At 40.9% G+C, this 17,472-nt stretch overlaps 1 pseudogene; it reads left to right on the top strand.

Moving 5' to 3' along the window:
* Positions 1–17,472, top strand: part of LOC115192279 (adenylate cyclase type 1-like) — a 79,752-nt pseudogene that overhangs the window by 8,528 nt on the left and 53,752 nt on the right.

The raw sequence follows: 17,472 nt of genomic DNA, 5'->3' as shown, positions 1-17,472 counted from the left end.
CACTGGATATCTTAAGGTGAATGCACCAATTTGTAAGTCGCTCTGGATAAGAGCGTCTGCTAAATTACTTAAATGTAAATGTAAATGTATATGGGAGTTTATCAAAATCGGGTTTGTTTTCAAATTCTTTGTGGATCTGTGTAATCTGAGGGAAATGTGTGTCTCTAATACGGTCATACATTTGGCAGGAGGTTAGCAAGTGCAGCTCAGTTTCCACCTCATTTTGTGGGCAGTGTGCACATAGTCTGTCTTCTCTTGAGAGCCAGGTCTGCCTACGGCGGCCTTTCTCAATAGCAAGGCTATGCTCACTGAGTCTGTACATATTCAAAGCTTTCCTTAAGTTTGGGTCAGTCACAGTGGTCAGGTATTTAGGTCCAAATAGCATTCTAGTTTGCTCAGTTTTTTTGTGAATTCTTTCCAATGTGTCAAGTAATTATCTTTTTGTTTTCTCATGATTTGGTTGGGTCTAATTGTGTTGCTGTCCTGGGGACCAGCTTGCTTAGGGGACTCTTCTCCAGGTTAATCTATCTGTAGGTGATGGCTTTGTTATGGAAGGTTTGGGAATCGCTTCCTTTTAGGTGATTGTAGAATTTAACAGCTCTTTTTTGGATTTTGATAATGAATGGGTATCGGCCTAATTCTGCTCTGCATGCATTATTTTGTGTATTACGTTGTACACGGAGGATATTTTTGTATGCAGAGTCTCAATTTGGTGTTTGTCCCATTTTGTGAATTATTGGTTGGTGAGCAGACCCCAGACCTCACAACCATAAAAGGCAATGGGTTCTATACCTGATTCAAGTACTTTTAGCCAGATCTTAATTGGTATGTTACATTTGATGTTCCTTTTGATGGCATAGAATGCCCTTCTTGCCTTTTCTCTCAGGTTGTTCACAGCTTTGTAGAAGTTATCTGCGGCTCTGATGTTTAGGCCAAGGTATGTATAGTTGTTTGTGTGCTCTAGAGCAACGGTGTCTAGATGGAATTTGAATTTGTGGTCCTGGAGACTGGACCTTTTTTGGAACACCATTATTTTGGTCTTACTGAGATTTACTGTCAGGGCCCAGGTCTGGCAGAATCTGTGCAGAATATCTAGGTGCTGCTGTAGGCCCTCCTTGGTTGGTGACAGTAGCACCAGATCATCAGTAAACATTTGACTTCAGATTCTAGTATGGTGAGGCTGGGTGCTGCAGAATGTTCTAGTGCCCTCCCCAATTCGTTGATATATATTTTGAAGAGGGTGGGGTTTAAGCTGCATCCCTGTCTCACGCCACGGCCCTGTGGGAAGAAATGTGTGTGTTTTTTCATGCCAAATTGAGTCAAAGGCTTTTTTGAAATCAACAAATTATGAGAAGACTTTGCCTTTGTTTTGGATTGTTTGTTTGTCAATTAGGGTGTGCAGGTTGAATATGTGGTCTGTCGTACGATAATTTGGTTAAAAGCCAATTTGAGATTTGCTCTGTACATTGTTTTCACTGAGGAAATGTACGAGTCTGCTGTTAATGATAATGCAGAGGATTTTCCCAAGGTTGCTGTTGACGCATATCCCACGGTAGTTAATGAGTTCAAATTTGTCTCCACTTTTGTGGATTGGGGTGATCAGTCCTTGGTTCCAAATAATGGGGAAGATACCAGAGCTAAGGATGATGTTAAAGAGTTTTAGTATAGCCAATGGGAATTTGTTGTCTGTATATTTCATAATTTCATTGAGGATACCATCAACACCACAGGCCTTTTTTGGTTGGAGGATTTTTATTTTGTCCTGTAGTTCATTCAAGGTAATTGGAGAATCTAGTGGGTTCTGGTAGTCTTTAATAGTTGATTCTAAGATGTGTATTTGATCATGTATATGTTTTTGCTGTTTGTTCTTTGTTATAGAGCCAAACAGATTGGAGAAGTGGTTTACCCATACATCTCCATTTTGGATAGATAATTCTTCGTATTGTTGTTTGTTGAGTGTTTTCCAATTTTCCCAGAAGTGGTTAGAGTCTATGGATTCTTCAATTACATTGAGCTGATTTCTGATGTGCTGTTCCTTCTTTTTCCATAGTGTATTTCTGTATTGTTTTAGTGATTCACCATAGTGAATGCATAGACTCAGGTTTTCTGGGTCTCTATGCTTTTGGTTGGACAGGTTTGTCAATTTCTTTCTTAGGTTTTTGCATTCTTCATCAAACCATTTGTCATTGTTGTTCATTTTCTTCTGATTTCTGTTAGAATTGTTTATATTTTTTGATAGGGAAGCTGAGGCAAATACATTGTTAAGATTTTCTACTGCCAAGTGACTTCACTGTTACAGTGGAATGTTTTGTCCAGGAAGTTGTCTAAAATCAAATCAAATGTATTTTTAAAGCCCTTCTTTGATATCTCAAAGTTCTGTACAGAAACCCAGTCTAAAACCCCAAACAGCAAGCAATGCAGGTGTAGAAACAGGGATTGAATTTGTTGTTGCCTAATTGTTTTTTGGTAGGTTTCCACACTACATTCCTTCCATCTATAGCATTTCTTAATATTACTCAGTTCCTTTGGCTTTGATGCCTCATGATTGAGTATTGCACTGTTCAAGTAGACTGTGATTTTGCTGTGATCTGATATGGGTGTCAGTGGGCTGACTGTGAACGCTCTGAGAGACTCTGGGTTGAGGTCAGTGATAAAGTAGTCTACAGTACTACTGCCAAGAGATGAGCAATAGGTGTACCTACCATAGGAGTCCCACTGGAAGCCTACCATTGACTATGTACATACCCATCGTGTGATAGAGCTGCAGGAATTGTGACCTGTTTTTGTTATCATAGTTGTGCCTAGGGGGGCATATGGGGGAGGGAATGCTGTCACCTCCAGGCAGGTGTTTGTCCCTCTGTGTGCTGGAATTTAGGTTGCCACAGACTAGTACATGTCTCTCTCTCTCTCTCTCTCTCTCTCTCTCTCTCTCTCTCTCTCTCTCTCTCTCTCTCTCTCTCTCTCTCTCTCTCTCTCTCTCTCTCTCTCTCTCTCTCTCTCTCTCTCTCTCTCTCTCTCTCTCTCTCTCTCTCTCTCTCTCTCTCTCTCTCTCTCTCTCTCTCTCTCTCTCTCTCTCTCTCTCTCTCTCTCACCATACACACACATAGCCTTCCCTGTAGCTCAGTTGGTAGAGCATGGTGTTTGCAACACCAGGGTTGTGGGTTCGTTTCCCACGGGGGGCCAGCACAGAAAAAAAATAATAATTATGAAATGTATGCATTCACTACTGTAAGTCGCTCTGGATAAGAGCGTCTGCTAAATGACTAAAATGTAAATGTACATACCACTCACTGTGTACATGTCTGTTTGTGCTCTGTGTGATTTGCAGATGGTGGCCAACACGGTGCTGTTCACCATTGTCAACCTGTCTGGAGTGTTTGTCAGGGTGCTGACTGAGCGTGCTCAGAGGAAGGTCTTCCTACAGGCTAGGAGCTGCATAGAGGATAGGCTACGACTGGAGGACGAGAATGAGAAACAGGTGAGAGAGACACACACAAGCATGCACGTACTCACACACACACACAAAGGTACATATAAACATATAACATCTCAGACATATATACAAACATACTGTAGGGTACATGTATGTACACATTTTTAAGCAGATGTATTTTCTTGCAACACACCTTGTGCAAAGACCTTGATATGTTTCAGCGTGAGTTTCTAAAGGTTACAATGTAGCTTTTGTAACAACATAACTATGACATTAGCTATATTGTATTTACGTCGCCACCATGACCTTTTTTGCCTTTACCTCCCTTATCTCACCTCATTTGCTCACTTTGTAGATAAACTTATTTTTCTACTATATTATTGACTGTATGTTTGTTTTACTCCATGTGTAACTCTGTATTGTTGTATGTGTCAAACTGCTTTGCTTTATCTTGGCCAGGTCGCAATTGTAAATGAGAACTTGTTCTCAACTTGCCTACCTGGTTAAATAAATAAATAAATAATCAATAAATAAATCAATAAATAAATCAATAAATAAATCAATAAATAAGGAAATAAAAATTACCATAGCGCACACGCCACACCACACACGCTACCCTCTCCACACACACCTTTAACACACAGCAACAGAACATTACACACACCCTTCCCCTCCCCCTCAGCCCACCTACACCAGGCGCTTATAAGAAAAAATCATTATCTTAATGCCCACATTATACACACACACACACACACACACACACACACACACACACACACACACACACACACACACACACACACACACACACACCTGTGCTTTGTAGATTAGTTTATGTTGTTTTCCTGTCCTGCAGTTGCAGGCTGAGCTCTGACAGGTCATTATTACACAGGCAGATTGCTTTCATGGCCTCCCCGCGCTACCCGCTAAAGGTCACCAGTTTATCTGTGTACTTAATGTATACAGCACCCTGATTGGCATCTGGAAACAGCACATTGCCAAGATGTGAAAGGCCACCTAACCAGTCTGCCATTTGGCTCATAATAACTTAACCAGTCCATCCCAGTGCTTTAATATAATCAGGTTTTTAAAATAGTGTCTGCAATTTAATAGTTGGTTTTGTTAGGTTCTAAGTAAACAGAGTAAAACTCACAGATGACTAGTAAAGCTCAAACCAAGTTTATTCCCCCACTGGCTCACACAGCTGCATAAGACCAATACATATTTATACAAGTACTGGTATTTAAACCTTCCTCCTATGCTGAGTCTCTCCCTTACACATCTGGACAGCCAATACATCTCTGTTGCTAGACAGGACTTTAGTGATGCCTGTTCTTTCTCACTTCATCTGACCTGACCTTGGCCCAAATTTCTCACTCCTCCCCAACTCACCACTGTCCTACCTTATCTGTTGACTGAAACCAGACTATGGCCCTTCTCCTTTCCATAGGATACCTGATGTTTAACAATAACATGTTCTGACAGAATGTAAACGTTCTGCATTCCCAGCTCTCCCTCAGTAACATGAATAAGGATATTTAATATTTCAAGTTTAAAGTCAGAACCCATCACTTTTATCCACAGCAGCTCAGAGACAATGATGACTGTTATTTATTTAATCCACTAACTATGTTTAATTGTTACCCGATTAAATTAATCATGTAACGATTAACTCATTAGGATTTGGGACACCATGGAAGAAGTTGTTTAACTTGTTATGGATAGGGGGCAGTATTTTCACGGCCGGATAAAAAAACGTACCCGATTTAATCTGATTATTACTCCTGCCCAGAAACTAGAATATGCATATAATTATTGGCTTTGGATATCAAACACTCCAAAGTTTCTAAAACTGTTTGAATGGTGTCTGTGAGTATAACAGAACTCATTTGGCAGGCCAAAACCTGAGAAGATTCCAAACAGGAAGCGCCTTCTCTGACCATTTCTTGGCCTTCTTTGTCATCTCTATCCAAAACAGGGGATCTCTGCTGTAACGTGACATTTTCTAACGCTCCCATAGGCTCTCAGAAGGCGCCAGAACGTTGAATGATGACTTTGCAGGCCATGGCTGAAAAACAGTAGCGCATTTGGTAAGTGGTCGATCTGAGAACAATGAGACTGGTGCGCGCGTGCACGAGACGACTCCATTTTTACATTTTCAGTCTTTGAACGGAAACAACGACTCCCGGTTGGAATATTATCGCTTTTTTACGAGATAAATCGCATAAAAATTGATTTTAAACAGCGTTTGACATGCTTCGAAGTACGGTAATGGAATATTTTGCATTTTTTTGTCACGAAACGCGCAGGGCGCGTCACCCTTCGTTTCCCTTCGGATAGTGTCTTGAACGCACAACAAAACGCCGCTATTTGGATAGAACTATGGATTATTTGGAACCAAACCAACATTTGTTATTGAAGTAGAAGTCCTGGGAGTGCATTCTGACAAAGAACAGCAAAAGTAATCCAATTTTTGTTATAGTAAATCTGAGTTTGGTGAGTACCAAACTTGGTGGGTGTCAAAATAGCTAGCCCGTGATGGCGAGCTATCTACTCAGAATATTGCAAAATGTGCTTTCACCGAAAAGCTATTTTAAAGTCGGACACCGCGATTGCATAAAGGAGTTCTGTATCTATAATTCTTAAAATAATTGTTATGCTTTTTGTGAACGTTTATCGTGAGTAATTTAGTAAATTGTTAGTAAATTTGCCGGAAGTTTGCGGGGGGTATGCTAGTTCTGAAAGTCACATGCTAATGTAAAAAGCTGGTTTTTGATATAAATATGAACTTGATTGAACAAAACATGCATGTATTGTATAACATAATGTTCTAGGAGTGTCATCTGATGAAGATCATCAAAGGTTAGTGCTGCATTTAGCTGTGGTTTTGTTTTTTATGACATTATATGCTAGCTTGAAAAATGGTTGTCTGATTATTTCTGGCTGGGTACTCTGCTGACATAATCTAATGTTTTGCTTTCGCTGTAAAGCCTTTTTGAAATTGGACAGTGTGGTTAGATAAAGGAGAGTCTTGTCTTTAAAATGGTGTAAAATAGTCATATGTTTGAAAAATTGAAGTTTTCGGATTTTCGAGGAGTTTGTATTTCGCGCCACGCCCATCATTGGATATTGGAGCAGGTGTTCCGCTAGCGGAATGTCTAGATGTAAGAGGTTAAAGAGTTACCATCTCTAGAATTAAACTCTACAAGGTATATATCTATTACATCGATGCACAGTCATCTTATTAATCATTACCTCTTATCATATCCTCATTCTGACCAGTCGTAACCTAATTGGATCTGTAAAAACCCCAGCCTTGCTCACTATTCAGTACTACACAAATTGGTTTAATTATTTATTTACTAGCTAACTAAATAATAACACAGAATACACACACACACACACACACACACACACACACACTTACTACATGAGACAAAGGTCCCTCGTGGACTGACAAAATATGGCGGTTTATACACAACAAATGAAGAGGGGTGGGGAAAAGAGAGAGAGAGAGAGATAAAAGGACACTTATTGTGGACACATTCTATAACTATTCTCCCATTAATCAGAGTAACATCATGAATGTATTTCCGTGTGAAATGCCTTCGTTCGTCTTTTATCTCTGTCGGAACCAAGCCTGCTTGGAAAGGGTTTGGTTGGGCCTTTCTGCAGCCCACTTGTACATGCTCTGATTGTCCACCAGAGGTCACCATGTCCTTCTTCTTAGTTGTCTGGTCTCCCTGGGGTGTTTCCTCAGAACAGCTACTTAGCTGTACCAGTGATTGTCTGAGAGGGGAGTTCTCGTAGCCCCCCCCCCCCCCCCATGCTGGTATTCAAAGTTCCAAACCACTTTACATGCGCAGCTGCAGACTGGCGATCTCCTGGTCTGGTAGGTGAGGTTGTGTCGAGGTTCAAAGTTTCAACCATTTCAAACGTGTAGCTCTCAGCCTCACGTTTCCTGGTCTGATGTTAATTTCTCTTCCAAGCCTTTATGCACTCAGCATAAAAGGGGTGTTCCATCATCTTGACACAATATCTGAGCTCCCTTGGGGCGTGGCTACTTACTGGTGCAAAGTATCATAAAAACTATGATCTCGTTAGAAAACTAAAATCACATTCCTATCTTTAACAAAAATACTTTCAGAATTGTTCATGTCTCACAACATATATGATGAAAACCTGACATATACAGTGTGTATACTTTTCAAGTTACAGAATTTTCGTTATACCATTTTTATTTAAAAACATTATGACATCACAAAATAGACATTCGTTTTCCATAGACCATCTCTCATCATTCCCCATGTTCTGATGTTAGGAATATTCTTCCGGTGTTCACTTTTTGGACTTTACAGTTTTGGGTTGGCAAAGGTATTTGGAGACAAAGGGACATTCCTTTAGTTGATACTAAAGGGTAAAAGAGAGAGTATTCCTCTCTTGTAATTTACGACCTGGTGTGATTGGTCGACCATCCAGCAGCCCTCCCCCTCTCCTCTCTGTGGGAGAGAGAGAGAGAGGCCTGGTTACTGTCACAATCCCACCGTCTGATCTGACCGATTCTGATCCTCACAGGACAGTCATGACACTAAATTATTCCAGAGGGAGAATATAACCCATAAACGTCTAAGCCTTTTTTTGGGGGGAGGGGGGCTTTACTACTATAGCCCATAGAAACACATTGAATAACACATTCATAAATGGAAACAAAGACAATCAAAAAATGTATCATAAGAAGAAGGTTTTGAAGTGTCTGTCGTTTTCGTGAGAAAAAGGATTTTTGGAATGTCTCCTGGTCTAACAAACAGCGCTGTAGCGCTGCCACTTTCCACCGCAGTTGCGGAAGGCCGAAATAGGCAGATGTGGTGGATTGAGACTAAGCCCATGCAAAAAAAACCGGATATCTCTAGCTCACTATTTACTATTTATATGTTCTGTGTTACTCTTTCATGATTGCCTAGTCACTTTTACCCCTAACCACATGTACTCGTATTACCTCAATTACCTCAACTACACTCTTAGAAACAAAGGGTAGGGGGTTAGGGTTAGAACCATACAGGGTTCTTCAGTTTATCCCCATAAGGGAACCCTTTTTGGTGCTAGAACCCTCTATGTAGGGTTTTTCAAAGAACCCCTGTATGTAGTTCTACCTAGAACCCTCTATGACAGGTTCTACCAAGAACCATTCTTTCATCCAATGATTCTTCCTAGAACCCTCTGTGAATGGTTCCACCAGCCTTATTAGCCTTTAAAATTAAATTATTTATGACAACATAATATATAATTATACCCTAACACAGTGGTGTTAGGATTCTCCTGGTTTATAGGCCACACCAGGCCTGCAAATCACAATGTTGGCTTGCAAAGTGATGTGTAATTCCTATTGGAATCCAGCCAGAGTTAGGATATCTAAAACGTAGAATTGTTAATCACCTGCAACTTCAATTCAGGATAACTACTAGAATAGAGAAGATTTATATACCAAGGACCAAGTCAATGTGTGGGGGTACGAGGTACACTCTTAGAATAAAGGGTTACACAAGGGTTCTTTGTAAGGCAAAGGGTTCTACCTAGAACGTTTAACATCCTAAATATGTTTTGGAAGCAAGGGTTCTTTGATGATTCTTTGGAAGGCAAGAAAGATTCTTTGGAAGGCAAGAAGGGTTCTACATAGAACCATCTCAGCATGCTCTATTGCAGGGAGATTTTCAGAATTGTTTGTTTTACTGTAATATGTGTTTTTGCATGTACATTGCTTGGTTGATTCATTTTATGCTACACAAAGATAAATAACATACAACATTTCTACACCAATTCAATCTGTTAGTAATTGGATTTATTGCACCCATTACTGAGATGGTTGTTCCAGTTAAGATGATTGAGGTAGTCTCTGTACATAGCCTTTTTATAGTTTTTATTATGTTACAATTTCCAAATTTTTATTTAGCAAATATTTCTCTTACTTTTTTACTGTTGGGAATGGGCTTGTAAGTAAGCATTTCACTGTAAACTCTACACCTGTTGTATTAGGCGCATGTGACCAATACAATTTGATTAGATTTTTTAAACAGACACATTTTGATGGGGATTTTTTATTATGTTAGCCTGGTGGGTCCAATTTGTTTGTGCTTTAGCTACTTTAACAACAGCAACTACAATAACAACAACAACAACAACAACAAAGCAATTCTACTCTGAGAAGCTTTGTGAATATGGGCTCTGTCTACTGAGAGGACTGAATGCAGAGTATAAAGAGGAATATTGTACAGCTGAGAGAGAGAAGTAGGTCTTTGTTGCTTCTTGCCCTTAATAAGACCAGTGGTGTTGAGCTCATGGGGGTTGTTAACCTTATCTGGACAGGACCCTTCATCTCAATTTCCGCATAAAATGACATACCCAAATCTAACTGCCTGTAGCACCAGGACCTGAAGCAAGGATAGGCATATTCTTGATACTATTTGAACAGAAACACTTTGAAGTTTGTGGAGATGTGAAATTAATTTAGGAGAATACAAACACAATAGATCTTGTAAAAGATCAAACAAACCAAAAAACATGCGTTTTCTATTTTTATTGTTGTTGCGTCATCTTTGAAATGCAAAAGAAAGGCCATACATTGATATAGGAAGCTGGGGAGAATGTAGATGTTGTCCACAACAGGGCAACATGTGTGTGCGAAGTTTCAGACTGATACATTCAGGAATTAGAGAGCTACATAATATTTAGTGTGAAGTCTCCAAGGTGTCCCTCACGAGTTTGCCCAAATGTAACCCAAATGGCTGAATTGGCCAATTGATACATTTACAAGTACATAAATTGCATTCGGAAAATATTCAGACCCCTTGACTCTTACCACATTTTGTTACGTTACAACCTTATTCTAAAATGTACATCAATCTACACATAATACCCCATAATGACAAAGCAAAAACAGGTTTTTAGAAATTTTAGCAAATGTATAAAACCCCCCCAGAAATATCACATTTATATAATTATTCAGACCCTTTATCAGTACTTTGTTGAAGCACCTTTGGCAGTGATTACAACCTCAAGTCTTCTTGGGTATGACGCTACAAGCTTGGCACACCTGTATTTGGGGAGTATCTCCCATTCTTCTCTGCAGATCCTCTCAAGCTCTTTCAGGTTTGATGGGGAGCGTCGCTCCACAGCTATTCTCAGGTCTCTCCAGAGATGTTCGATCGGGTTACAGTCCGGGCTCTGGCTGGGACATTCAGAGACTTGTCCTGAAGCCACTCCTGCATTGTCTTGGCTGTGTGCTTAGGGTCGTTTTCCTGTTGGAAGGTGAACCTTTGCCCCAGTCTGAGGTCCTGAGCCCTCTGGAGCAGGTTTTCATCAAGGATCTCTCTGTACTTTGCTCCAATAAATCAATCAATCAAATGTATTTATAAAACCCTTTTTACATCAGCTGATGTAAAAAGTTTTTTTTTGAAGTGCTGCACAGAAACCCAGCCTAAAACCCCAAACAACAAGCAATGCAGATGTAGAAGCACGGTGGCTAGGAAAAACTCCCTAGAAAGGCCAGAACCTAGGAAGAAACCTAGAGGAACCAGGCTCTGAGGGGTGGCCAGTTCTCTTCTGGCTGTGCCGGGTGGAGATTATAACAGAACATGGCCAAGATGTTCAAACATTCATAGATGACCAGCAGGGTCAGCAGGGTCAGATAATAATAATCACAGTGGTTGTAGAGGGTGCAACAGGAGTAAATGTCAGTTGGCTTTTCATAGCCAATCATTCAGAGTTAGAGACAGCAGGTGCGGTAGAGAGAGAGAGAGTTCCAAACTAGAGGTCGACCGATTAATTGTAATGGCCGATTATTTAGGGCCGATTTCAAGTTTTCATAACAATCGGCAATCGGTATTTTTGGCCACCGATTTGGCGATTTTCTTTTTTTTTTATATAAATATTTTTTAACTAGGCAAGTCAGTTAAGAACACATTCTTATTTTCAATGACGGCCTAGGAACGGTGGGTTAACTGCCTTGTTCAGGGGCAGAACGACAGATTCCTACCTTGTCAGCTTGGGGATGCAACCTTACGGTTAACTAGTCCAACGCTCTAACCACCTGCTTTACATTGCACTCCATGAGGAGCCTGCCTGTTACGCGAATGCAGTAAGAAGCCAAGGTAAGTTGCTAGCTAGCATTAAACTTATCTTATAAAAACAATCAATCAATCAATCAATCATAATCACTAGTTAACTACACATGGTTGATGATATTACTAGTTTATCTAGCCTGTCCTGTGTTGCATATAATTGATGCGGTGCGCATTCACGAAAAAGGTCTGTCGTTGCTCCAACTTGTACCTAACCATAAACATCAATGTCTTTCTTAAAATCAATACACAAGTATATATTTTTAAACCTGCATCTTTAGTTAATATTGCCTGCTAACATGAATTTATTTTAACTAGGGAAAACGTGTCACCTCTGCAACAGAGTCAGGGTATATGCAGCAGTTTGGGCCGCCTGGCTCGTTGTGAACTGTGAAGACTATTTCTTCCTAACAAAGACAGCCGACTTCGCCAAACGGGGGATGATTTAACAAAAGCGCATTTGCGAAAAAGCACAATCGTTGCACGACTGTACCTAACCATAAACATCAATGCCTTTCTTAAAATCAATACACAGAAGTATATATTTTTAAACCTGCATATTTAGCTAAAAGAAATCCAGGTTAGCAGGCAATATTAACCAGGTGAAATTGTCACTTCTCTTCCGTTCATTGCACGCAGAGTCAGGGTATATGCAACAGTTTGGGCCGGCTGGCTCGTTGCGAACTAATTTGCCAGAATTTTACGTAATTATGACATAACATTGAAGGTTGTGCAATGTAACAGGAACATTTAGACTTATGGATGCCACCCGTTAGGTAAAATACGGAACGGTTCCGTATTTCACTGAAAGAATAAACGTGATAGTTTCCGGATTCGACCATATTAATGACCTAAGGCTCGTTTCTGTGTGTTATTATGTTATAATTAAGTCTATGATTTGATAGAGCAGTCTGACTGAGCGATGGTAGGCACCAGCAGGCTCGTAAGCATTCATTCAAAATAGCACTTTTGTGCGTTTTGCCAGAAGCCCTTCGCAATGCATTGCGCTGTTTATGACTTCAAGCCTATCAACTCCCAAGATTAGGCTGGTGTAACCGATATGAAGTGGCTAGCTAGTTAGCCGGGTGCACGCTAATAGCGTTTCAAACGTCACTCGCTCTGAGACTTGGTGTAGCTGTTTCCCTTGCTCTACATGGGTAACGCTGCTTCGAGGGTGGCTGTTGTCGATGTGTTCCTGGTTCGAGCCCAGGTAGGAGCGAGGAGAGGGACGGAAGCTATACTGTTACACTGGCAATACTAACGTGCCTATAAGAACATCCAATAGTCAAAGGTATATGAAATACAAATCGTATAGAGAGAAATAGTTCTATAATTCCTATAATAACTACAACCTAAAACATCTTACCTGGGAATATTGAAGACTCATGTTAAAAGGAACCACCAGCTTTCATATGTTCTCATGTTCTGAGCAAGGAACTTAAACGTTAGCTTTCTTACATGGCACATAATGCACTTTTACTTTCTTCTCCAACACTTTGTTTTTGCATTATTTAAACCAAATTGAACATGTTTCATTATTTATTTGAGGCTAAATTGATTTTATTGATGTATTATATTAAGTTAAAATAAGTGTTCATTCAGTATTGTTGTAATTGTCATTATTACAAATAAATAAATACAAAAATCGTCCGGTTAATCGGTATCGTTTGTTTTTTGGTCCTCCAATAATCCGTATCGGTATCGGCATTAAAAAATCATAATCGGTCGACCTCTATTCCAAACAGCAGGTCCGGGACAAGATAGCACGTCCAATGAACAGGTCAGAGTTCCATAGCCGCAGACAGAACAGTTGAAACCGGAGCAGCAGCATGACCAGGTGGACTGGGGACAGCAAGGAGTCATCGGTCAGGTAGTCCTGAGGCATGGTCCTAGGGCTCAGGTCCTCCGACAGACGAGAGAAAGAGAGAGAAAGAGAGAAAAAGAGAGAGAGAATTAGAGGGAGCATACTTAAATTCACACAGGACACCAGATAAGAGAAATACTCCAGATTTAACAGATTGACACTAGCCCCAACACATAAACTATTGCAGCATAAATACTGGAGGCTGAGACAGAAGGGGTCGGGAGACACTGTGGCCCTGTCCGACGATATCCCCGGACAGGGCCAAACAGGCAGGATATAACCCCACCCACTTTGCCAAGGCACAGCCCCCACACCACTAGAGGGATATCTTCAACCACCAACCTACTTCCCTGAGACAAGGCCAAGTATAGCCCATGAAGACCTCCCCCGTGGGGGGTGCCAACCCGGACAAGAAGATCAAGTCAGTGATTCAACCCACTCAAGTGACGCACCCCTCCTAGGGACGGCATGGAAGAGCAGCAGTAAGCCAGTGACTCAGCCCCTGTAATAGGGTTAGAGGCAGCGAATCCCAGTGGAGAGATGGGAACCGGCCAGGCAGAGACAGCAAGGGTGGTTCGTCACTCCAGTGCCTTTCCGTTCACCTTCACACCCCTGGGCCAAACTACACTCAATCACCTGACCTACTGAAGAGATGAGTCTTCAATAAAGACTTAAAGGTTGAGACCGAGTCTGCATCTCTCACATTGATATGCAGACCATTCCATAAAAATGGAGCTCTATAGGAGAAAGCCCTGCCTCCAGCTGTTTGCTTAGAAATTCTAGGGACAGTAAGGAGGCCGGCGTCTTGTGACCGTAGCTTACATGTAGGTATGTACGGCAGGACCAAATCGGAAAGATAGGTAAGAGCAAGCCCATGTAATGCTTTGTAGGTTAGCAGTAAAACCTTGAAATCAGCCCTAGCCTTAACAGGAAGCCAGTATAGAGAGGCTAGCACATGGAGTAATATGATCACATTTTTGGGGTTCTAATCAAGATTCTAGCAGCCGTGTTTAGCACTAACTGAAGTTTATTTAGTACTTTATCCGGGTAGCCGGAAAGTAGAGCATTGCAGTAGTCCAGTCTTTAACTGACAAAAGCATGGATACATTTTTCTGCATCATTTTTGGACAGAAAATTAAAGATTTTTGCAATGTTACGAAAATGGAAAAAAGCTGTCCCTGAAATATTCTTGATATGTTCGTAAAAAGAGAGATCGGGGTCCAGAGTAACGCAGAGGTATTTTATTTGAGATGACTGTACAACCATCAAGAGTAATTGTCAGATCCAACTGACTTCGACAAACCATTTCTGTATGGACCTCAGTTTCTGCACGGGGGCATTGCAGTTTTCAGAGTCCCGTTGGTAACAAATCCGCGATCGGAGGTCATCAATCTTATAATCAAGTGACTGTACCAGTAGAATGGAGGGAAGAGGTGGTCAGTTCTCCCTTTGCCTTAATCTCGCCAGGATCCCCCCTCACTTGCCTCTGTAACGTCAGCGTTTCCCCTTGGGTAGCCTGAAAATTGGGTCAGAATTACAGAAAGAGCCGAGGGCAGATGAATTAAAGTAAAAATTGAAGCCGGAATTTAGTTAAGTAACTGCCGATCTGATGTTCAAAAGTTGTTGTCGGTTGTAAGAAATTATAGCGGATACATTTTGTGAAAATCATGTTATGTGTAACGATGTGCGCTGAGAGTCGGGAAGCAAGTTCAGGGAGTGAGTGTTTTAACTTCTATGGCCTAGACCTGCGGGACACAGCCAGTGAAATATCAGGGCGGCAAATTCAAAAACAACAAAATGTCATAATTCAACTTTCTCAAACATACCACTATCTTACACCATTTTAAAGATACACTTCTCCTTGATGTAACCACATTGTCTGATTTCAAAAAGGCTTTACAGCGAAAGCAAAACATTAGATTATGTTAGGAAAGTACATAGACAAAAATAATCACACAGCCATTTTCCAAGCAAGGCCATGTGTCAATAAAACCCAAAACACAGCTAAAAGAAGCATTAACCTTTGACGATCTTCATCAGATGACACTCCTAGGACATTATGTTACACAATACATGTATGTTTTGTTCGATAAAGTTCATATTTATATCCAAAAACATCATTTTACATTGGCGCATGATGTTCAGAAAATGTATTCCCACCAAAACGTCCAGTGAATGTGCACATCAATTTACAAAAATACTCATCATAAACGTTGACAAAGTATATAACAATTATTTAAAGAATTATAGGTAGACTACCCCTGGATGCAACTGCTGTGTCAGATTTTAAAATAGCTTTACGGAGAAAGCACATTTTTCAATATTCTGAGTACATAGCTCAGCCATGACGGTGAGCTATTCAGACACCCGCCAAGTTCAGGGCAACCTAAACTCAGAATTAGTATTAGAAATATTCTCTTACCTTTGCTGATCTTCGTCAGAATGCACTCCCAGGACTGCTACTTCCACAATAAATGTTGTTTTTGTTCGAAATAATCCATATTTATGTACAAATACCTCCGTTTTGTTCATGCGTTCAGATCACTTATCCAAAGGCATAACGCGCGAGTGTGGAACGAGAGACGAAAAGTCAAAATGTTCCATTACCGTACTTAGAAGCATGTCAAACGCTGTTTAAAATCAATCTTTATGGTATTTGTAACATAAAATTGCGATAATATTCCCCACCGGACAATAGCATATTCATTCAAGAAGAAGAAGGAACGGTGTGCTTGTGTGACTGCGCATGTCCAATCCCATTGTTGCCAGGCAGACCACTCAGTAACTGAGCTCCTATTATCTACCCAGTGACAGGAAAATGCTCAAACCACTTTCTGAAGGCTTTAGACAGCCAATGGAAGCCTTAGGAAGTGCAACGTCACCCCACAGACACTGTAGCTTCGATAGAGAATCAAAAGACGAACTACAATTCTCAGACTTTCCACTTCCTGCATGGATTATTCTCAGGTTTTTGCCTGCCATATGAGTTCTGTTATACTCACAGACACCGTTCAAACAGTTTTAGAAACTTCAGAGTGTTTTCTATCCACATCTACTAATAATATGCATATTCTAGTTTCTGGGCCAGAGTAGTAACCTGTTTGGGTACGTTTTTCATCCGGCCGTGAAAATACTGCCCCCTAGCCCAGACAGGTTAATAAATGAACACAACATAATACAAAACAAGAAACACTAACAGCACACAGACAAGAATCAGAAACAATGACGCCTGGGGATGGAACCAAAGGGAGTGACACATATAGGGCAGGTAATCAAGGAGCTGATGGAGTCCAGGTGAGTGTCATAATGCGTGTAACGATGGTGACAGGTGTGCACCATAATGAGCAGCCTGCTGACGTAGAAGCCGGAGAGGGAGCACACGTGACAGCACACGTGACACTCCCCGACGCGCAGCTCCAACCGCAGGACGCCGACCAAGATGATGATCCCGGGGATCAGGAGCGGACCGGTCACCTCTGCTAAGGCGTGGAAACCTGTCGATCCAGCTGAGGTGCGAGAGCATGGCGATCTAGAGCGCCGGAGAGAGAGCATACGTGACATTATGGGTGTGCTTGTCATCGGCAAGGCCTAGGGATAGAGCTATGCACAGGCAAAATCCTAGAAAACCTGGTTCAGTCTGTTTTCCAACAGGCACTGGGAGACAGGACAATAATCTAAAATACAAGGCCAAATATACACTGGAGTTTCTTACGAAGACAACATTGAATGTTCCTGAGTGGCCTAGTTACAGTTTTGACATTAAGCTGCTTCAAAATCTATAGTTAAACTTGAATATGGTTGTCTAGCAATGATCAACAACCAATTTACCAGAGCTTGAAGAATTTTTTAAAGAATAATGTACAGATACTGTACAATACAGGTGTGGAAAGATCTTAGAGACTTAACCAGAAAGACTCACAGCTGTAATCACTGTCAAAGGTGATTCTAACATGTATTAACTAGGTGTGAATGTATGTGCAACATCTTCTAATAACGTGTTTTCAAGTTGTCTATGGGGTATTGTGTGTAGATGGGTGAGAATCTTTTATTTAATCAATTTT

This window comes from Salmo trutta, chromosome 4 (genome assembly GCF_901001165.1).
Source record: "Salmo trutta chromosome 4, fSalTru1.1, whole genome shotgun sequence".
NCBI lineage: Eukaryota > Metazoa > Chordata > Actinopteri > Salmoniformes > Salmonidae > Salmo > Salmo trutta.
Note: the sequence above shows the minus strand (reverse complement) of the source record. Positions and strands in the feature narration are given on the sequence as shown.